Source organism: Halichoerus grypus, chromosome 6 (assembly GCF_964656455.1).
Source record: "Halichoerus grypus chromosome 6, mHalGry1.hap1.1, whole genome shotgun sequence".
In the NCBI taxonomy this organism is placed as follows: domain Eukaryota; kingdom Metazoa; phylum Chordata; class Mammalia; order Carnivora; family Phocidae; genus Halichoerus; species Halichoerus grypus.
The window spans coordinates 44736446-44759718 of NC_135717.1; the positions used below are offsets into that span (position 1 = coordinate 44736446).

Here is a 23273-nt window from a genome sequence, read left to right on the forward strand (position 1 = left end):
CAACAAAAACAGTGGCTGGGTGTCATGCATGTGGCTCCTGAGTGGCAGCATCCCCTGGAGATGTTTCTGCATGATCCTGCTCTGCCGGGGAAGCGGGTCCAACCACAGAATGCCATCACCACTCAATCTCCTTGGCTTGTGAGCCGTGGGCCTGGGCATCCCAACAAAGGACACTTCAGAGAGTCTCACTGGAACAATAAGTTTCCATGTGTCCAGATGACATCACCCTCAGGAAGCCCGAAGGAAAGGCATGGGCAGGAGGGGGGGCTAGTCCAAAGACTTGTTTCATTTCCAGCAGGAGCCTCAAATTAGCCTTTTTTCAAGGCTTTAAAAAGAAGAGCATCGAAATAATAAGCAGGGGGTTGGGTGGCGCTTTCAGGGAACACTACGCTGTTTTTATAAATAACTCAAAGAATGCTGTCCTTTAGATTTTCTTGGCTGCGGATACTAGTGTAGGAAGTAAATAGGGATGGAGAGCAACATCATCTTGCTGTGAATATAGAAATTCCAAACAGGATTTAGGTGAGAAAAACTGTCTATGCCCAGAGAGATGAGCTTCTCATCCTTGATGTGTCTGCTAAGATATACAATCTGGGAACCGTGAGTGGAGCAGCAGGACTGATGCTGTTGTAAAATCATGACTCGGGATTCAAGTCCCAAAAGACTTGTAACTGAGTGATAAGAACACTTGATCACGGGAAGCAAATCATTAGAAATCTGTGTACAGAGGTGAGAATCTATATTCTGAGCTTAAGGAATTATAATAAGGTTCCGTTTTGCCTATTATCAATATATTTCCCAGTTACTGTTCTCGAGATTCCACATTTGTGTTTTAAAGAAAACAACCGAATTCCAAACTGTCAGCAGGAAATCTTAGGTTAAGTACCCTATTTTATTCTGTGACGTGGAATAAACTTGACTAGTGGGAGAATAAGGAACTAGATAAAAGTGAAGAAGGGGGAGAAGGAGGAAGGAGTGTAGTTATCTACTTGCATATCTTAGGAAATTCTTCCAAAGAAAAAAAATGATGTAAAATTTGTGTTTTCTTGAATCTGGCATCCTGAACCTCTTTTCTATAAGAAACACCAAGTAAAAAGGCTTAAAATAGCTGATTCTTTTAAAATACATTTATTCTCAAGAGGATTTTTCCTTTTCCACTATAAACAAAATTCAGTAATTGCCCTGGACCTTATATAATTTCCCTGGTACATTATAACTCAGCCGTATGAACACAGACTAGTTTAAAAAGGCCTTGAACCTAATCCAATTACACACCTCCCTCCCTGCTTTGTGTCTTTTAATTGTTAACACAGGGAACTTAATTTATTGACCTAAAATTTGGCTCGGACAGAATATTTTTAGTTGGAAATGGTCAGATACCACTTGAGAATTCATTTTGCTCTTAAATGAGAATAATAATGGATTTGAAGAAAATAACTGGCTGAACGAAGAGATACCAGTTGCAGCCCCACGTTTGATGCTAAATTGTTTCCAGAAATGAAATGACTTTTCCCCGGAGGCCTTCATGGGTGGAGACAGAGACTTCATGGGAGAAACATGTTCTTGGCAAATGTCATGAAAAGTGTAGCTTCACGCCACAATTTGTTAACATTTATGCTCAGAATAGTAAACCACTCCTTCCAACAAGTTGAATTTGGCAGAAATCCTATAAAAAAAAAAAAGTTAGGTCAGAGAGCCCCGCTCAGGAACACAAACAGAAAGAGATATGTGAAGTTTCCCTCTGAGGGAATATAAACTGCCCCCCAGCCATGACTGTGTCCGTGAACGCCCTCTCATCTGCATCTCGGGAAAATACCCGTGCAGGCTCCACTGGAGAGTAGACAAGGGAGTTACAACATTGCAGCCTGCATTATTAGCAATGTCTTATGACATCCCAAGCACCTAGTACTGTATGGGGGGAGGAGTATGTCAACTCATCCAAGGTGGAGAATATATACTCTTCCTACCAAGAACCGCTGACCAATCTGATAAGAAATCAGTTGAATTCCAAAAACTAGTAATGGAATGAACAAACGCTATTGACTAATTATATAGAGAGGATGGAAAAAAACAACAAAAACAACAAAAACCAAAAACCAACAGGTTCTTGAACAGTTAACTCGCTCTGTAAAGGAGAGCAGAGGATATAGCTCTGAACTACATTTTTAATATCATGTTAAGACTAATCAAGGGAGGTCAAGGTACAACAAACAGAGCGGAGGGGGTGGTGCTCTGAGGAGGAAGATATTCAGAAGGCTAAAGACTGGTATAAGCCAAGGAAGGGAAAGAAGGAGGTCAGCGCTCTCCAACACAGACGTCAGCCCTCCCACCCCACCCGGGCCACCATATTCTCCCTTCCAGAATGGCTGAGTCATAACCATTTTAACCACGAGAACAAATCAGAAGAGGGAGCCCGCCCAATATATGCGTATTGTGTATAGGGAACAAAACAAAACTAAAACTAAACAAATCAAATCTCAATATGCACTAGAAGCCTCACCCGAGAAATGCAGCGGGTTCTCCTGGGGGGCGGGAGCTGTCGTGGGATTGGGATGAGGTCGGCGCTCAGTGCTCACGCAGCCTGCCCTTCTGACATTACAGCCCTGACAAGTGCACCATAGCTCTCAAGGAATCCTCTCATTAGTTTTTCACCGCTCTGATGTGTTAAGATAACTTATGATTATGGTTTATTTTGCAATCTCAAATCATAGAGGGTAATAATGTGAGTCTTCCAGGGATGATTTTCTGCTATGTTTTTGCTAAATCACTTTTATCATCTTTTTAAAATTTCGAGTCATTTTTAAGTGGATTCACCTGCAAGGTCCCATGTCATATGTGATTTTCATCTCACCTGGTTGTCACCCCACCCTCCTTCCCCTAACGTAGGGGAGCCTGAGTTCCAGGGTTTAGGGGAGAGGGTCATGTCCTCAGCTTCCCAATCCTCCAACCACCTTGACCCAGGGAGTGTGGGGAGGGAGGGTGCATTACCTGCCAGAGCTTCTGTGACAAAGCACTGCAAACCAAGCTACTTTACAGAAGCGTACTCCCAGTTCTGCAGGCTGGAAGTCAGGGTGTTGGCAGGACTGGTTCCTTCCGAGGCCTCTGTCCTCGGCATATAGATGACAGTGTTTTCCCTGTGTCCTCACTTGGTCTCCCTCTGTGTATATATTTGTGTTTACATTTCCTCTTCTTGATAGTTCACCAGCCATATTGGATTAGGAGCCACCCTAATGGCTTCATTTTAACTTGTTTATCTCTGTAAAGACGTACAAGGAAGGAAAGACATCCCCTCTGCCCTCCTAGGTTCCATAGCTGGGTCTATAAAATATACTGACAATAGGCAGATTAATAGCAGAAAGATATACACATTTATTAATTTTTAATATTATGTGCACGGGGGCATCACAGGACAAAAAGTAAACACCCCAAAAGGCCGTGAGATCCGAGAGCTCATATACCATCCTAGTAGGGGACAGAAGGGTATAGAGGCATCTCAGGGGGAAGTGAATGGGTTAGGGGAGATAGCTGGGTCCACAGAGGAACAGATGGGAGAGGGACAGTTTGTGACAGTTTGCATGTGGGGTTGACTTCTCAGTTCCTCTCCTGGGACAAGAGTCAGTCTTCCTGGTTGGTGAAGCTCCTGGTGAAGAGACTGAGGACATTGAGGTCCTTTTGGAGGATCTGTCTTCAGGCAGATGAGGGGAGTTCAGAGAAAGCCTTTCCCTGCACCTGCTGTGCTTCAAGTGCTTTCCGCTCAAATAACCAGTATGCCATGGCCACGCATTTGAGGTGGCACGTCCTGGGCTCCCTCGGACACTATCTCCAAACACAGTCACAATTTGAGCTACTAGAGGTTAGGATTTCAACATGATTTTAGAGGGGGACACAATTCAGCCCATAACAGGAGTCATGAGATATGTGCCCCCCACCCCAACTTCTTTTCAGAAGAAAATTTAATTGTAGTAAACACTTAACATGAGATCTACCCTCTTAATAAATTGTAAGTGTACAACACACTGTCGTTGAGTGTAGGTACACTGTTACATAGCAGATCGCTAGAGCTTTTTCATCTTACTTGAAACATTTGCCTATTGATTAATAACTCCTCATTGCCCCCTCCCCAGCCCCTGTCAACCACCATTTCCATCTTTGATTTTATGAATCTATTTGAAAATTATCTCCTATAAGTGGAGTCATGCAGAATCTGTCCTTCTGTGTCTGGCTCATCTCACTTAGCACAACGTCCTCAACATTCGTCTGTGTTGTCTAGTAGAACTGTAGAACTCCCTTCTGTTTGGAAGCTGATAGTACTCCATTTGTGTGGATACACCACATTTTCTTTATCCACGCATCAGCCTAACTCTTGTGTTAAGACTCGAAAGGTGCTTGTTTAGAGGAGGAAAGGCAAACGTCTCTTTACTTAACTGCCCACTGCGGAGTCTCCTCTCTCTTGCTTGTTATCCCCACTATAGCACTGATGGACCAGCAAGGGTCTTCGTGTGAATCGGCTGCAGGACCCCATGGCTGGATCCAGCCTGTCTTCTTGCACCCTCCTTGCGGGCACAGCCCATCACTGCTCAGTAGCTGTGGGCCCTGCACATTTCAGGGCCTCTGGGAGCAATGCCAGCAAGACAATGCAAGTGTGGACCAGCAGGGATGCCACAGGCCCCTGCCACAACATAGTGGGTGCCCAGCTGCAGGTCGGCCTCCCCAGCCCAGCTCTGACCGTTCCCTTTCTCAGGTACAGACAGGTCGACCCGGCTGCTGGCTATCGGCTGTCCAGGGAGAAAATGCCCACCTTTTCTATCGAAGAGTCTAGAAGCCCCTCTCCCTTGCTATAGCGAAGCAAGAAAAGCACTCACTTCCTGCTAACTCTTTATGGCAAAAGACCTACAACAAAGATCCCTGCTCCCCTCTCCTTTTATAAAATGGACCTTGGGGTGACTATTGGGCACAGGAGGCTGGCTCATTCTCAAGAGGTTTGTGGACCTACTCATAGAGGACTTCCGTTAGGATGTGGGATTCTTAACGCTTCCCAGACTGCCCAGCTTCAGGTCCTAGCCATCAACTCCAGAGGAACAAGGAGGGTCCCGCTCAGTTTTGTATTACAAAGAGTTTTGGAAATATCCTAAGAGCACTTTCTCAAATTTATCCTGGCACTCGCAAAGCACACTACAGGCTTCTATGTTCTCAGCAAAGACACTGGATTCTTTTATTAAAATGAGAGCTTTATGATGGACAGAACTGGGAAGAAATAGCACACAGAGGTATCCAAATTCTTTCTCAAATTAACCTTTCCCTCGGGGACCAACATGGCAGTTGCAGTAGGAATGACAACCAGAAGAAAGCGGGACACAATGTGACATCCAGAAGGACACAGAAGTTCTTTGCTGAGAAAAGATGTCCAGAAATCTCTTCTTTTAAGATCATGGAGTCATGTAGGTTGTTACATTTGAGTGAAATGTCTCCATTCCTTGAAAATCTCCTGTTCCTAAAACACAGCCTCTTAGCTTGGATTTGGACATTACTGGTAAGAAACACTTAACTGAGTATTTTTGAAACTCCAACTATACTTTCCTTATCTACTAATAAGATGTTTTGACATAGTCTAAAGTTACATTTAATAATATTTTTGGTCTTTTCTAGTTTTAAATGTAGGAATTCAGGCTCATTATAAAAGATGACAAAGTTTTCACAACTGCTATATTCTGCATTGTTAAATAATTTTCAAAACGTTTGTATAATCTATCCCCAAACTAGAACTTCTCAATCTGCATTCGTATAAATGAGTCACTGGAAAGTACTACAGCTTAGGAACTAAAACAGATTTGACCATGGGCTTCTTTTACAGTGAAATAATATTTTAATGTTAAAAAAAAACTATTTTAAATATCTTGTTAACACCACTTTTAACATTATAATAACATGAAACACCGTTTAAGAAACAGTGCCATGAACTATATTCAATCTATATGGTGAAGACAAGATAGTTCATAATTGGAAAGACAGCCAATGTTTTCTGAACACATTTGCATGGTTTTCAAGAATAATTGTCACCGAAGTCTTGATGTTGTTCTTTTTTTTTTTTTTTTTGAGGTAAATATATAAATATCTGTAAAAGTACACAGTTTCATATATTATATGTTCTAGTTTTTTCAGGCTGAAACTATTGTTCAAAACATTTGGTAATGTGAAAGGAAAACTCTATTCTTCAAAAGGTCAGCAGTTTCCCACAGGAGGGGGAGAGGGTCGATCAGTCAAACAAATAGCAGGCTTTTCTGTAATGCGTGTTTTTATGGTAACTGATTTTGTTGTAGTGAGTTATGCAAATGATTCAAATGATCTTCTAAAGGACACTGATCCTTTCCTTAAAAGAGTTACCTACCCATTGTTTCACACAGAAAAATTTACTGATGCTTCAAAAAAATTAACTATAATTATAATACTAAAAGCAGTTATATGCATTTTATACAAATATATAAGCTAGATTTTCACAAATATTTATAAGAATTTATGAAAATACCACATGCAGTAATTAAGGATTTTAAAATAAAATTTTGGCAGGCTTTGCTTGAATAACAAGTTGATATATGTAAATATACGCTATCTGTTCATCCAATTGCTTTGGTATCATATTTTAAAATGGAGTATTTATTTCCATGGTGTCCATAGCATGTTGAGTGCACTTGGTAGCTCATGTCCATGCATTTATTAGAATATAGGGCTGCATGTCGACCAAGTGTTCACTATCACCTGTAGCTTACCCATTGACTTGGCTTGACCAAACCAAGGAGGCATCTCTCCTCCCCACAGGGCCCTGAACTTTGGGTAGCTTGCAAGCACGAGCAAATACTAAGGGCAAAGAATTCCCCCTCAACTGCTTATCCTGAGAGTCTGGAACCAACTGACCACAGAAAGATTTCTAATGAAACCGCCCAATCGCACTGTCTGTTGTCCACATCACCTCGCCGCCCTTCCAAGTCTTATATCCCTCCTTACTCTCCCTAAAACAGACCCCTGTTTGATTTTGAGATGCTTGCAGATTGATGTGCTCTCCCTATTTCAATAGACTTTTCTAATATGTCTCTCTTCACTTAAGTCTAGATTTCTCTTAACCTGACGTCACACACACATACCTTTTAACTGCAAGTAAGAGTGTATTTGACATGTTTATTAAGTGATTCTTAGGTGGCCTGTGAGGTGTTAGATGAAGTATGAGAAAATGTCACAAGTAATTTATTAAAAAAAAAAAATGCACAAAACATTGAAGGAGGCAGTCCAGAGTGGTTAATAACAGCTTTCTAGAAGAGTTTGGACACATAGTCAGCCGTAGAGAATGTACAACTTGGCTACTTTGGTAAATAAATGGGATTGTGATTGAGCCAGAGCCCCAAAATAATGTCTGAAAATGAATAAACAAACAAAGCGTGGAGCTTCTTCTGAAAGGAATAAAGGAGAACAGCGTCCATATTTAATAGATTGGTGCCTTCCCTCATTTCTTACGTATTTAGTATTTGTTATACACTTGGCACTTCACAGGAATCCAAGACCAGATGATGGTTTGAATTCGACCCAAACCATTTTCTCTTCCCATGTTATTTTACTGAACTGGCTGACGTGATAACCCTGAATTGGGAATTTTTTATTTGTGACCCTGACTTTGATAAGCATCCGAAGATATCACAAGAAACCAGTAGGTTTTAATATGGACAAGGAGAAGGGGAAATATGAACCTGTGAGACTAAACTGTAAGCCCTTTCCCATGTATGGAGCCTGTGCTCTGTGCCAAGTTCTCGACAATGTGATCACTTCCACTGACACTCATCAGATACGGAAGATCAAACCAAGATGCCATCCCCAACACTGACTCATGTTCTCGGCAGATCCTGGCTTATTTTCCTAAAAGTGGGAGGGGAGGATGAGGGGCTCTGGTATGGGCACAGGCCCTAGATGGGAATGAAGTAGTCATTCACTGAGTACGAGAAAGAGCCAGACCCTGAGACCAGTGGGGATGCTCTGCAAGAGGGGACAGAACTCAGTGGACAGCAATCAGGTGGTCGTTCCACTGGCTTCAGCTCCCCAAATTGCTGTCTTGAATAAGTTCCTCTTCCTTGAAATCAAAAGACCTCACTGTACACCTAAATAGCTTATTCCAACCTGCCGTATCCTTGTGATATAAGAAACACAAGGTGCTCATTGCCAACGCTGACTCTGATTTAAAGATCAAAGAAAATGTAAGATGAAGAGGATGTTTCTGTCCTAAGAAAACAGAAGCAGAGAGAATTAAGGCAGACAGTAATTGAGGGAAACTTGGACTGTACTTTTTGGCTTTTGCTTTTTTCTTCTGCCGTTCTTATTGACATGTTATCCAAAAGTAGTTCTGTTTGTCTAGCTGTTTGTAAATTTGAATCACAAGAATCAATCAAAGTCAGTTCCCTGTGCCAACCAATAGGGGAAGAAGGAATGGCTCATGCAAGATGGAATTTGACAACAACTTGGCATGCGGGAACTCGCGTGGAAGCTGTCTGGGCGGCTGTGTGTGGAAACCGTGATTGGACTAGCGCGGGACACAACAGCGTGGGCGTTGATCTGTGCCTTAGGAAAGCATGCCAATTGCACACCATCAGGTAGGAGACTCGAGATGAGGGTTTCTGATTTTGTAATGATAGCTGTTTAGGTGTCATTTCTCTAACTGTTCTTTTGGGGGATGCCAGCTGAGTCGTCGCCTCTGAGCAATCTCCTTAGGAATGACTTGAAGATCATCAGAACTTATCTGCGTTCATATAAATATGATCTTTCCAATATTACTGGGTGGGGCTCTTCCATTGGAATTTAGAAACTCAGTCATTATTTCAAGTAACTAAATCAAGCTGTCCCAACATAACTGTACACAGCTTTCCTGAAAACTTAATTTGTGGTGTATAGATAAATCATTACATATATAGAGTATCAGTTTTTGCTATTGTCTTCTAGCTACTTATGTTTATTGGTGTTTGTCCAGACTGGGTCATGTCCATTCCCCTCATTCACACCTGCATGTTGGAAAGGCTCATTCCCCAAAGCTGAAGGTGTCCTCTCTTGGTGGTAACAGGGCTCGGGCATGAGCACCATGGAAGGACTCACTCACCCTGTTTGCTCACCTGGCCTCTACTTACTAATTTTACTAACATATCAGGGTTTCTATCTTAAATGTAAGCCCTATAAGGCTATCTGTCTGTCTGTCTCTCTCTCTCTCTCTGATTTTGATGTTTTATTTTTGTTGTTGTTGCTGCTGCTATTTTTGGGGGTGGGGCGGGGGAGGGTTGCACCACATCATGAGCCAGAATACATTTGTCCCTTTATTTTCCACCAAGATGGGAGGTTTTATTTATTGGTCTCTTGGGTATGCTTATCATTCCAAACTGGAAGTTTGGGCACTGTGATCCAGCATCACTCGGAGAGCTTTTTTTAAACGGCCACACCCTAGACCAATTAAATCAGAAACGGTGGGAGCCAGGATGCTGTAAAAGCTGCCCTGGGGAATTATGAAGTGCAGCTGATGATAACCACTGGTGAGGGTCTAGCGGTGCCATCTGCAGATCCCCAGCCAGAGAGACAAAGAGACCCGCTCTAATTCACTTCCTCTTCTTACTTCAAAGCGGTTGTGACTACACTATGGGATCAAAGGGATTTCAAGCCCCTGGGGCCATGACTGCCAGAGGGCTCACAGCTCTGTGGGCCCAAAAGGCTTTGAAGTCCATGGTGGATTGCTAGGGCAGAGAGAAGGGGTCCATTGCAGACATCGAGGCCACAGTTTGCCAAAAAAGAACTGCTTCCCATGTACCTACACAGTGAGTCTGAGGTGGGAAGAAGACCATCACCACCACTTACACTTTAATCTTGGCTCTATTAAATGTTGCCCTTTATGATAAATGAATACTTAGTGTCTCCATATAAGTGGAGAATTACTTTCTTTTCAGCCCTTAATTAATATGTCATTAAAAGTTTATCTGAGGTAGTGGGAAAAGTTTTACGTGTTTGATTACAGAGAAAATAATGGGAAGATGAATTCATTGTCTATTAACATTCTCCCATTAATAGCTGACCTCCTATAGACATCAGGTCTCTGCAGAACATACCTTAATTCAAATATCCATTAACAACAGAAGAAAAGGGACACCTGGGTGGCTCAGTCGTTAAGCGTCTGCCTTCGGCTCAGGTCATGATCCCGGGGTCCTGGGATCGAGCCCCACGTCGGGCTCCCTGCTCCGCGGGAAGCCTGCTTCTCCCTCTCCCACTCCCCCTGCTTGTATGGGGGAGAGTCGTCGCCTCTGAGCAATCTCCTTAGGAATGACTTGAAGATCATCAGAACTTATCTGCGTTCATATAAATATGATCTTTCCAATATTACTGGGGTGGGGCTCTTCCATTGGAATTTAGAAACTCAGTCATTATTTCAATGACTCTCTCACTATGTATCTCTCTGTCAAATAAATAAATAAAATCTTAAAAAAAATTTATAAAAAAAAGAATTCTGTTAAAAAAAAACCAGAAGAAAAATGCAGATTCTACTTTCTAAGTCTCCAACTGTATCAAAACATAACTATGTCTGTCCAACAGAGAGAGTGGGAGGAGGGATTCTACAGCTTTAGGACTGCATGTGATAATTGACCACAGGTGCTCTGTTTCCTTTTTTTTTTTTAATGAACATTTCTAGGAACACATGATTCCCCATAGTTTGGCTCTACTGTATTTTTATGCCATAATCTGTTTATTATCTAAATATTAGTATGTCAGAACTGCTAGATAAGACAGGGATTGATTACATTACATTCCTAGAAAGAGGCAAATACTTTTTTAAAAAAAAACGTACAATAGAAAAAAACCCATAAGTAACGTTGCCAGTTGGGCTAATGCTTGTATTTACGTATCTTATGGATTTTGATCATCAGGTTATTCCTCAGCAGTAAATAACTATCTTCATAATACTAGAAGCTAGAAGTAGGTTGTCAGAGTTTGGGAATATTTTGCTGAGTCTTTTTAGAAATAAAGTAATGACACAGTTTAGAAAGCAAAGCATAGGGTAATTTCACTCAAGTCAATTTTGATAATTGAAATTTAATCTATTAATGTGCATCATAGGTAAATTGTGTTTTATGAAAAGTCATCTCTTTTTTTTTTTTTAAGATTTTATTTATTTGACAGAGAGAAACACAGCGAGAGAGGGAACATAAGCAGGGGGAGTGGGAGAGGGAGAAGCAGGATTCCCGCTGAACAGGGAGCCCGACGCAGGGCTCAATCCCAGGACCCTGGGATCATGACCTGAGCCGAAGGCAGACGCTTAACGACTGAGCCACCCAGGCACCCCAGTCATCTCATTTTTAACAAATTGAAGTAACATTTTAAATACTAACAGACTGAATCAGTTATTTCTGGATATAGGAAGCCTTCATCTTTACCCAAGGCTGTTTGTTAAAAAATGCACTATAATGTAAGAGGCCTGTCTCCTACAGGTGGGAAAGGGGAAGCTAGTCCCTACAAAGCAAGGTAGTATAAAGTAGTGACTTGATGTGGAGTCAGAAAATTGAAAGCTACCTATATCGTTCATACCTACTACTATTAGCTAATCTGGGAAAGATGTACAAACTTTTAAATGTTTTTCCTACCATCACAAGTGTAAAGGGCGAATGTTCTGCTGAGCAGAAGCTGCAGGACAAATACTTCACACCTTTCCAGCTATTACAACGATGACTAAGCAGGGTTGTGCTTTTATCTACTTCCAGCCAACTTTACAACGTAGCTGAGATTTTGGCAGAATCCTTATACTTGATTAAGTGTCTGCAGTACTTAGATTTGGCGCAGACAAGTGATTTCCCCAAGGCCCTGAGCTGGAAAAATGGTGCGCGACAGGCAGGACTGACTTTTCCTGGCTCTGGTTCCCAGGCCTCAGGTGAATGCTGGAGGTTTGGACACAGGGTCTTTTGGAGATTTAATCCACAATGCCCCAGAAGACCACTGTCTGCTGCAGCCGTATGGTGTAAGGCAGAACCTCTCCCACATGTATGCGTCTGCATCATCTGGGATGGTGTCATGTGCAGATTCTGAACAGGAGGTCAGGTGGGAGCTGATCCTGAGCATTTTAACAGGTTCCCAGGTGGCGCGAATGCTGCCCACAGACCACAGCTTGAGTTGCAAGAGTGAGGTTCTGTGGAAGAGCTAGGAGCCTCGCCGCCTCCTCATGCTTGGAAGTCAGGACTTCTGAGTACGAAGCCTGGTGGTAGGGGCTGGCTGGGCCCCTCAACGAGGCTGTTTGACTTCCATAAGCCTGGATTCCTCACTTGCAAATGGGAATGGCAGTACTCACTACTCAGACATGATTCTGAAAATCAGCTGAGATACTACGTGAAACCGAAATCACAGAGAATGAGAAACAGGAGGCATTTAATACACACTAAAATTCTTCCTCGGCTTTGAAAGGAACGAATGAGGTTGATATCAAGGGAAGATGGTCAAAATAATACCACATCATAATTTCCCTTGTCTTGGAGAATTTACTCCTATATATGTTTATTTTTTCCCATAATAATATGCAGGAAATACATTACATTTTCCAAGTGCTAGCCAAATTTGACTTAAGTTTGTTAACATACTAAATCACTGACAGACAGAGGTCATCCTGACGCTTCTCTGGTCTCGGTCAAAGTGAACACTGGATCACCAAGAGAGCTCTTTCCATTAGATGTGGTGGCATTGTGCCAAATACATTCTCTTATGCTGTTTGATGACTTTTCATATGCCTAGGGAAAAAAATTATTTTTTCCTTTTGGATATGTTTTTCTCATAATAAAAACTCCCTCTAAAACTGAAGGCAAAATTTACTTTAATGTGGAAATATATTCCAGCTTGAGAATGAATCAACGCCACATTTTTTCCACGGAATGAAAGCATGATGTCATTAAGCTTTTGTGTGTTTTCACAGATGTTAGTCCCCTTTTGTCTGGATGTGAACTATCAGGACCACATTTTGCAGCCACATATTTTGTATGTACAGGTTGAAGCTAGAAATCAGGGAGAATTTTGGCTGAAATTTTCAGCTGCCTAAATTTCTATTTTTGGTAATTTTGCCCACCCTTAAAGCAAATATTTGGAACGTATCTATGCTGAGTGGCCTTTCCCGACTGGTGATGGAACTTTTAGGACAAAGTGAACACACTGTTTCTGCTCCCTGTGCCCAGAGGGTGGGGACAAGGCCATTTTTCTCTTTAAATAGTCACAGATTGTATCACTAACCTTTGTGACCTTTCCTAATGATCCATGCCCGTAACTTCAGCTTTGGAATACTGACAAGTTCAACTCTGACTAGTGTGACCTTTAAAAACATATGTTTTTACTCCTTAGCATTTTTCCCCATAAAAATGTCTGGGAGTAAGTGTCCACTCACCCCCCTCCCCATTATGTAAATGAAAATAAATGATCTTGATCTCTTAAAAAAAGAAAACAAGAGTGCATAGTCTTGAATGATGTAGTCCTAGCTTACACACCATCTTTGCTAAATCTATGTATTAGAGTTAGTCCATAAGAAACACAGATTTATATGTTTTAATATAACTTTGTCCCTAAGCATTTTTGTACCTCTTCTATCATTGGTTGGTATCCATGTGGCTCAAGACAGAAATGGAAAAGAAAATTTAATGGACAGAATCTAAAACAGGGGTAAGATGATTCCAGCTATGGCATAGTGGAAAGCAAAAGGATTTGGAGCTCAATCTAGGGTGACCAGCTGTCCCGTTCTATCTGGGACTGAAGGGTGTCCTGAGCCATGGGCTCTCAGGGGTATCACCAGGAGAGCTGGTCACCTCACCTGCCACACACTGGGCTCAAATATAGACTCCACCTTTACCGGTCTTGGGGACTTTGGGCAAACCAGCTTGTCAGAGCCTTAGTTATCTCTATGGTAAAGAGAGTAAGAGCAACTAACTAGGGACACCTGGATGGCTCAGTTGGTTAAGCATCCGACTCTTCGTTTCAGCTCAAGTCATGATCTCACAGTCGTAAGTTCAAGCCCTGAATGGGGCTCTGCACTCAGGGGAGGAGTCTGAGATTCTCTCTCCTCTCCATCTGTCACTCCCACTCCTGCTCTCTCTCTCTCTAAAATAAATAAATAAATCTTTAAAAAATAGAGCAACTATTCCTTAAGGTTTTAAAGATTAGAGACAGTATCTGCAAAAAGAATGGTCTGAAACATGGTGGTGAAAATAGCAAGAATGTGCTGAGCCCTCCTAATATACCTGACCCCATACAATGCATTTGACACACTCTCTTCTTCACTCTCACAACAGCCCGCACAGTGTGGGGGTCAAGCCATTTTCATACCCTCCCAAAGGACGAAACCTTGGCCTCCAGAGGCTGAGAACTCACCCACTCACTGCTGGTGGCTGGCTGAGCTCCATCTTGAGTGCAAACCCTCTGCAAGCTCCCATCACTCGTGCTGTCTACACCAATAACTAATAAGCTGGTGCTCCAGATAAAAATAAAAACGATGGATCTTGCCCCCCTCCTCGCCACCCCTCCCCACGCACATAGCAGTGACCCCAAAGCACTAAACTTAGGAAGGCCTGCTGCCAGTGTCGCCCCGGAATCAGAGACCAGTTGCCTTTGGGGTCCTGCAGAAAGCCACACAGATTCTGCCTCGGTTTTCCACAGCCAAGACAGAGTTTGGGTTGGCGGATCCCAAAGCAGAATGCAAACATCTCTCTAATAGCTGATGTCCACTGACTCGTTTACTTGCCCAATGTCTTAAGTCGGCTGTGCCTTCACGTTTTAATAATGTCTTGCACTGGGAGGGCTGTGGACTGCTGTGCAGTGCTTTATTTCTGGATCTCAAGAAGCTAGACTTTCATTTTATAACTATTCAAAACTGGCAGAAGTGCTTCTGCTGTCGCGGTGCTCCCCACCACATCGCCATAGCCCGGCAGGCTGAGGAGCCCGGGCCAGGGCACGCTGTCAGGCCTCTCTAGTCTACCGGGCATTGGCTTTCTTTTCCGTGAATCGCTCATCTGAGCTCTGGCTCATTCCAGTCGCATCTTCAATTTATTTTGTGGCCTGAGCACTCCCCACTGAAGACAGCCTGTGGCCGTCGTCTGCCCAACCGTGTGGAATAATCTATTACAGAGAATTCTGTTATTCTAAGAAGTCAAAGACCCATGATTCCCTTGGCATACTTTCACACGATTAGAGTTGCCAGGACTCGGGGCCTTGTTGGGTGTAGGCTTCTGTGACCGTTCATGCCAGACTCTACTTTTTCCCATCAGAGGCCAATTTTTAATCCCTTCTCTTACGCTGATGGAGATGTTCTTTTTGTTTTCCTTCCTAACACAAGTGGGAAGCTTCCAGAGCCCAAAAGTGAGAGGGCAAATGACTTCCCTTGTTTATTTCAGTTTATTTACTTTGTGAATATTTTTTAAATATTTATATGTTCTATGAATCACTTAAATTTCAAAGTTTAGTGAGGTTATTTCCTTCACTTACCAAAAAAAAAAAAAAAAGGAAAGAAAAAATTGGAACTACTCCTATGACCCTTTAATGAAGGGAAAAAAAAAAGATCACCACCCATTTCTTACTCCTGATTCTATCACTGCCTGTCTTTCATCAACTTTTTGGGGACCCATTATAACCTGGGATCATTACCACAGCTCAGTCATTTTTTAAAAGGCTGAGTCAACCATTAGAGGTAGTCTTGGACTTCAAATATCTCCTGGGCACATCCCATTGATTTTACAATCTCTCCTGGGTTAATACAAAATTAAGTAGATCAGTTTTGCTTTTTAGAGTAATATATTATGGCTGGCATAACCACTCCCTTCTACCAGAATCACTGACAAGGGAAAATAACATTTATCTTGGATTTATATTTTAGGAAAAAAAATCACTCGTGTTTTACTGGCTCCCCTCAATATAATCAAAAAACCAAAGCAAAATAAGCAAGCCAACAAAAAAGCGTCACACTGTTTTTCAACGACTTTTAAAATATGTAATAATGATCCAGTTAACTCTATGCCATTTATTTGACTATTTTCATATTTAGAAAGCAAAAATGTGAAAGTGAGCAAAAAATGGGCTGATGGAACCAATAGAGTTTATTTAATTATATCATATCCATGAAAGTACATGCACTTTATTTTTAGCAATTAGCTCATGCACAAAATCATTGATTACTAATTATTACCATAAGCACAATTTCCCCACAACATTTTCTTACACAAATTTCCAATATACAAAAAAGTTAACAGAACTGCATAATAAACACAGTCCCAACCTAGATTTTACAATTAACATTCATTATGTCTTATTCCATACCTATCCATCTTTCTCATTGCTCTGTCCATAAATCAATCCATCCTAAGCACAATTTTAACAAGTTAAATTACCTCATTTTCCATCCATGGAATTTCGGAAGCAATCAATTAGAATGGATTTCTACAAGCAAAGAGTATCCATAGAAGGCCTGATAGATCTTGGTCTACTAACAAACCTAAGATTTGATGTGAATGACACTCAGTGAAGTGACAGTTGCCAAGTAGTAAGAAGAGCCCAAGAATCTTAACAGTTGGAGGCAGCAGTGTGGAAGATAGGCATAGTACAGCCACATCATATAAGCTACAAATCCCATCCTGGGCACAAGAGTCTGCAATCTTCATGAAGACTAGATAGGGCCACAAAATCCTTCTCAACACAGTATTCTGGGCAGTCACCACCAATAGCTCAGAACTTCCAGTCCAGGTAAAATTTAATTGCCATCCATGGTAGGGCAGACACCCTTCATACACACCTCAAAATTTCAAGGGCAGCTATATCAAACACGGATTGATATTGATTATTGATGACCATGAAGTTGACAAGTATAGAGTCCCTAATATATGCAATACCACTACTCCTCCAAGTTTTGAAAAATCAGGTATTCTCCACAAATTTTGCTTAAAGGGAGGAAGGAAGGAAGGAAGGAGAAAGAAAGAAAGAAAGAAAGAAAAAGAAAGAAAGAAAGAAGAAAGAGAAAGAAAGAAGAAAGAAAGAAAGAAAGAAAGAAAGAAAGAAGAAAGAGAAAGAAAGAAGAAAGAAAGAAAAAAAGAAAGAAAGAAAGAAAGAGAAAGAAAGAAAGAAAGAAAGAAAGAAAGAAAGAAAGGAAGGAAGAAAGAAAGAAAGAAGAAAGAAAGAAAAAGAAACCTGAAGTTTTTGCATGATGACTCTAACCCTCCTAAGAAGTTCTGCTGCCTGGGATGGACCTGGGCAGTTGTAAGGATAAGATGTTCCTGTAGGGGGCTTTGGTTTTACAGAAAAAAAGAGAACAATCCAAGTTAAGAAAAAAGTTATGGAAGATTTGCAGGGTGTGGGTTGAGACATCAGTTGGATTCAACAGATGGCCTGAGTGTATGCTGGGTGTTCGAGACAGGGCAGAGGGTGGGGATGAATAACGAGGAGGAAGGAGAGTTATATGTAAATATACAGCCATTTTCTGAATATCGGATTTTGTTGGAATAAACATGATTTGGCTTTTATCATTTGGTATGCAATCTGAAAGGCCTTAATAAAACAACAAACTTCACTGAGCTTGATTTTGAGTTTTTATGATTTCTTAGTCTATTGACTGCACACTGTTAGTGGTAAGGCAGAGATTATGGAATAATCTGAGCAAAAAGTATGTAATTAAGACAGAAGACAGAGATAATTTTAATATATATTTTTAAAAGGCTACAAGGAAAATAAAAATAAACTTTTCAAAACGTTCTAGCATACTAGTGAGAAACTTCATTCATCTAGAAGATTCCTAGACGTGAACTAGCTCATTCTCTAACCAAACCAGAGATGAGGCATTAATTAGCATATCCACAGAGCAATATATTTTGTGACAGGGTGACTTTTTAAATAAAGTGAGAAAATTGCTTTTAATTCATCCGATGTTTACAAGCTCAATGGGGTTATGTCTTGAGGTCTGCTGACAGTATGGCACGCATGCATGATGGTGGCCGCAGGGTGTCTGAATTCTGTGTATATAACTCCCCCCTTGCGTTGTTTGTTTAGCTGGCCAGTGAACAGAAAGGGTTCCCTTTCTTCTCATTCTAAGACCTCTGAGGTCAATAAGGAATATCATGTTTCCTAGTAGTATGTTATAAGAAGAAAGTTGCCTTGTGAGGTTCAGAAGCTCCATGTGTCACCAACTGTGTCCACAAATACTCGAGTTGTGTTTCCATTCTGTTTATGGTACAGCTAAAGCTGCCACATCTTAGAGTGGAGCCCTGGTGAGCAGTGGTGTCAAGAATACAAAATCAATGTAAAGAAATCAGTTGCATCGTTAGGGTGGTCTATGGACCAGCAGGGGGGAGCATGAAGACAAAGCGTCTTGACACATGTTGATAAAATGATGACACAGCAAACATGTGAAGGGACACATATTTCAGTATGGGCCAGATGACGGGCTCCAGTCAAATGGAGCCAAATCCTGGTGGGTCTAGTAGAAATAAAGATTCAGAGAATGGAAAAATCGTTAAAACGCTTACAATTTGCCACAGTCTAAAACACAAACTCAGGCTATTTCCTTAAAGGCTTTGAGGATTCTGCCCCTTAACCTTCCTTGCATTCCCAGACTGGCATAAATGCTTCCCATTGTTGGCAATATTGTCAACAAAATCCTTTTCAGTGGGCTGCTTCAGAAACAATTGGTAATTATGTGTTCCTAGAATTATATTTTTGCTTCAAGGACATTTGAGAAGGGCTGACATGCTCTTTACAGAAATGAAATGATTGTGAAGATACTAGCTTCATAATCTATGTGCAAAACTCATTTGGGTTGTGTACTTAGTATGTGTATGTGAGTTTGTATATGTACATATAACATCCTTTGTAGACCCAATATCTGGTAACCATTGTTAAGATTTGGTTGTTAAGAGAAATAGAGAGGTTTATTCTGAGCATTGTTTCTCCAGCCATTTATCCTAACTCTGATATTAACAGAAGAGAGCTTTTTTGTTGAGTTGTTGTAAAGTAGTGTTGATTTTATAGACTTTCACAGTGTGCTCTGGGAGGTTTCAGCATATCTAGGATTTTGTGACATCAGGGATTCCCAGCTGTCCCCCTAGAACATCATTCTGTCTGTGACTGTGCTATGACCTTTGACACTGGGTCACACTACTATCCCTCACCCATGTGGGCCACCCTTCCACTCCCCCTCTTTGGGTACTGCACAGAGAGAATGCCATATATCTTAGATGCTAGTTTATAAATCTGGATTTATGTACACTATAGAATCAGTGTTATATAAGAAATCATATTTATAAGTTTGAAGTTTCTATGGCTTACATACAACAGAACACCCTATTCTAGAAAAGTCCATGGAACAAGGAGATGACGTTGTCTTTTCATGGGCTGGAGGAGTGATTATGATCTCAAAACCATTTCACCTTGTTTTCCAAAGTCTGTTTCTCTTGATAAGTGTGTGAATTACCACAGGAACCGTGGCCATTTCTGCCTTGTTCACTCTTGGGCCCTGAGCCCCCAGTGCAATGCTAACATATGACTCGTCCTCAACCACAGTGTTTTGAATGGAAGCCTGGAGGAACACGTAATAGGTCTTATCCCTCCAATGGAGGCAGAGAGCCATGAGGCAGATTCTCTGAGCAGATTTGGGAGCTTCATGCACCCCCATGAGAAAAGGTGTTGGGATTCATAGAGTATTGTTGGTGAAGGGAAAGCAGGTTAAAAATAAGGGGCTCTTCAGAATACAAAATCAATGTAAAGAAATCAGTTGCATTTCTATACACTAGCAATGAGACAGAAGAAAGAGAAATTAAGGAATCTCTCTCATTTACAATTACACCCAAAGCCATAAAATACCTAGGAATAAACCCAACCAAAGACGTAAAAGACCTATACACTGAAAACTATAGAACACTCATGAAACAAACTGAGGAAGATACAAAGAAATGGAAAAATGTTCCATGCTCATGGATTAGAAGAACGAATATTGTTAAAGTGTCTATGCTTCCCAGAGCAATCTACACATTCAATGCAATCCCTATCAAAATGCCATAAGTTTTTTTCACAGAGCTGGAACCAATAATCCTAAAATTTGTATGGAACTGGAAAAGACCCGAATAGCCAGAAGAAAGTTGAAAAAGAAAACCAAAGCTGGAGGCATCACAATTTTGGACTTCAAGCTATATTACAAAGCTGTCATCATCAAGACAGTATGGTAATGGTACAAAAACAGACACTTAGGGGGCACCTGGGTGGCTCAGTTGGTTAAGCGACTGCCTTCAGCTCAGGTCATGATCCTGGAGTCCCAGGATCGAGTCCCACATCAGGCTCCCTGCTCAGCAGGGAGTCTGCTTCTCCCTCTGACCCTCCTCCCTCTCATGCTCTCTGTCTCTCATTCTCTCTCTTGCAAATAAATTAAAAAAAAAAAAAAAAAGAAACCAGACACTTAGATCAATGGAATAGTATAGAGAACCCAGAAATGGACCATCAACACTATGCTCAACTAATCTTCGATGAAGCAAGAAAGAATATCCAATGGAAAAAAGACAGTCTCTTCAACAAATGGTGTTAGGAAAATTGGACAGCCACATGCAGAAGAATGAAACTGGACACACACAAAAATAGACTCCAAATGGTTGAAAGACCTCACTGTGAGACAGGAGTCCATCAAAATCCTAAAGGGGAACACAGGCAGCAACTTCTTCGACCTCAGCCGCAGCAACTTCTTCCTAGAAACATCGCCAAAGGCAAGGGAAGCAAGGGCAAAAATGAACTATTGGGACTTCATCAAGATAAAAAGTTTTTGCACAGCAAAGGAAACAGTCAACAAAACCAAAAGACAACCTACAGAATGGGAGAAGATATTTGCAAATGTTTTATCAGATAAAGGGTTAGTATCCAAAACCTATAAGGAACTTATCAAACTTAACACCCAAAGAACAAAGAATCCAATCAAGAAATGGGCAGAAGACATGAACAGACATTTCTCCAATGACATACAATTGGCCGACAGACATGAAAAAATGCTCAACATCACTCAACATCAGGGAAATAAAAATCAAAACCACAACAAAATACCACCTCACACCAGTCCGAATGGCTAAAATTAACAAGTCAGGAAACAACAAATGTTGACAAGAATGAGGAGAAAGGGGAACCCTCCTACACTGTTGGCAGCCACTCTGGAAAACAGTATGGAGGTTACTCAAAAAATTAAAAATAGAACTCCCCTAGGACCCAGCAATTGCACTGCTGTGTATTTACCCCAAGGATACAAATATAATGATCCAAAGGGGCACCTGCACCCCAATGTTTATAGCAGCAATGTCCACAATAGCCAAACTATGGGAAGAGCCCAGATGTCCATGAACAGATGACTAGATAGAGAAGATGTGGTGTATATACACAATTGAATACTACTCAAACATCAAAAAAAAAAAGGCAATCTTGCCACTTGCAAAGATGTGGATGGAACTAGAGGGTATTATGCTAAGTGAAATAAGTCGATCAGAGGAAGAATTATATGATCTCACTGATACGTGGAATTTAAGAAACAAAACAAAAGACCATAGGGGAAGAGAGAAAAAAATAAAACAAGATGAAATCAGAGAGGGAGGCAAACCATAAAAGACTCTTAATCATAGGAAACAAACTGAGGGTTGCTGGACGGGAGGTGGGTGGGAGATGGGGTAACTGGGTGATGGGCATTAAGGAGGGCACGTGATGTAATGAGCACTGGGTGTTATATAAGACTGATGAATCACTGCCTCTACCTCTGAAACCATAATACATTATATGTTAACTAACTGAATTTAAATTAAATTAAATTAAATTTTGAAAAAATAAGGAGCCTTTTCATCCCACATCTGGTGAGTGCTGAGAGACACCTCAGCAAGTGTCCTGCATGTGCAAAGCCACAAGAACTTGTTAGGATCTCTCTTCTCATTCTAAATAAATATTTACTTTTGAACCAATTTATTTGTATTCATAACTTTGCTGTTCTTATTTAAAAAAAAAGTTTCTAGGACTTGTATAAGTTTTAGACTCCACAAAATGTGGTTCAGTCCCAAATAAAATGTGACAGTATTTTTCTCTCTTTTTCCTCTTGTTATGTCCCTCCTCCCCCTTTTTATTTTCCTGACTTCACGCCTGCCTTCGGCCCATTTAACAGCCCAGCGACAGATATTCAACACCGTCTGCAGCAACAAAAGTAAGAATCTCTCTTTTACCAATAGTACGGGACTTGTAATGTGGTAGATATTTATCTCCCTCCCAGCGCTACGAAAACCACTAACATTTAGGGGGTGTCTCCCTTGGCAAGTCTTCGTGGCCTCAGGGCCCCACAACCCACTCTGGATTTCTTGTCCCCCGCTTCCCCTGAGTTACTAGGACATGAAAATAGGGTCTATGTGTGCCAAGCTCATGTTTGAAACTAGGATTTTTTTTTTTTTTAAAGAAGTGACACAAAACCTGGAGACAGCTGAGGCATATTCTGGAGATGGCTGCAGCGTGGGGCTCGCAGATGGGGAAAGGGTGTCCAGTGCCATGCTGGGATCTGATGGATCAGCACTCAGCGGCCTGTGTTCCCCGACACCTGGTTTCCTCTGGGTCTTCACATTTTCCCCAGGTTCATTCTCCAGATGTCCTGTAATTTCTGTAAACCACCAGATAGCCTTCTAACAAATCCCTTTCTGCTTATATTAATAGGACTCCCTTTCTTTTGTTTGCATGCGAGAACCTGCCCAAAGCACGTTTTAAATCTTATCTTGGAGATCTTATCTTCTAAGCCACTCTCTCTCGTTTTCTATAAGGGGAAACTGAGTCTGCTGGGAGAGTTTGAGAAGACAGCTCATTTCGCAGAACATACCTGGAACTGAGGATCTAGTGATGGGGACTTGACATTTCTCTGTCACTCAGACATAAGTGGCAAATAAATCTCTACTAATGAATCATTTCTCGTTTCTCATTTATCATTCTATAAAACAGAATCCTGTACATCTGCGGAAGGACTCAAGGACACTGCACAGAAGCCCTGACTCCTGGTAACACTGAGCCTAATGAAATATAAATTTCGTTTCCTAAAACCTCCTCTTTCAATAAGTCTTTGCTCTCTTACTCCCATCACTCGATTGCCCCCCACTTCCCAGAATTTGGGGAATGGAAACAGAGGAATAGAGTATGACAGTGGGTTCTCAATATTGGGAGAAAGATGACTTATCAATCACATACACACATCACAAAAGCAATCAGCAAAGAAAATGTTCAAG

General features: G+C 41.3%; 1 long non-coding RNA gene across 1 annotated transcript; it reads left to right on the forward strand.

Moving 5' to 3' along the window:
- Positions 1 to 8518: 8518 nt before the first annotated feature.
- LOC144382089 (uncharacterized) lies at positions 8519 to 22958 on the forward strand. The gene is made up of 4 exons (XR_013448491.1): positions 8519 to 8627; positions 22178 to 22216; positions 22463 to 22633; positions 22818 to 22958. It is a non-coding gene; the product is annotated as an uncharacterized LOC144382089 (long non-coding RNA).
- The last annotated feature ends 315 nt before the right edge of the window (positions 22959 to 23273 follow it).